Genomic DNA, 441 nt, shown 5'->3' on the forward strand with positions numbered 1-441 from the left:
TCCAGCCTAAAAGAGGAGCACTCCTGCCAGGTGGGCAAGGAGGAAGCTCTGTGCAATCCCTAATCCCGTGTGGCAAACAGCTCACCCTGCACCTCTCAAGGCGCCAAACAGCCCTTCTGAACTTATCACATCACACGTATTTAGAAATCTGTACAGGAGACAATTACAGCACTAATTATGCTGTGGAGATTTCAAAATATCCTTAAAAGAGCCTAGAATTAACCTCTCCCAAGCAACTAAAGTTAGGATCACTCTCGAATTAGAGAAAAAGGCGATTCGAAGCGCACACGTGTTTCTGTGCCCAAAGCCCGCTGCACGGCATCACACAACTCCACACAACTCCTCCGTCCACCAAACCCACCGTGCAGTCAGCGCTGAAGGGCTCCGAGCACTGCCCATCCCCTTCCTCCCCCCCGGGGCCATCCGCCCGCTGGGCGCTCC

Source organism: Meleagris gallopavo, chromosome 25 (genome assembly GCF_000146605.3).
Source record: "Meleagris gallopavo isolate NT-WF06-2002-E0010 breed Aviagen turkey brand Nicholas breeding stock chromosome 25, Turkey_5.1, whole genome shotgun sequence".
Classification (NCBI taxonomy): Eukaryota; Metazoa; Chordata; class Aves; order Galliformes; family Phasianidae; genus Meleagris; species Meleagris gallopavo.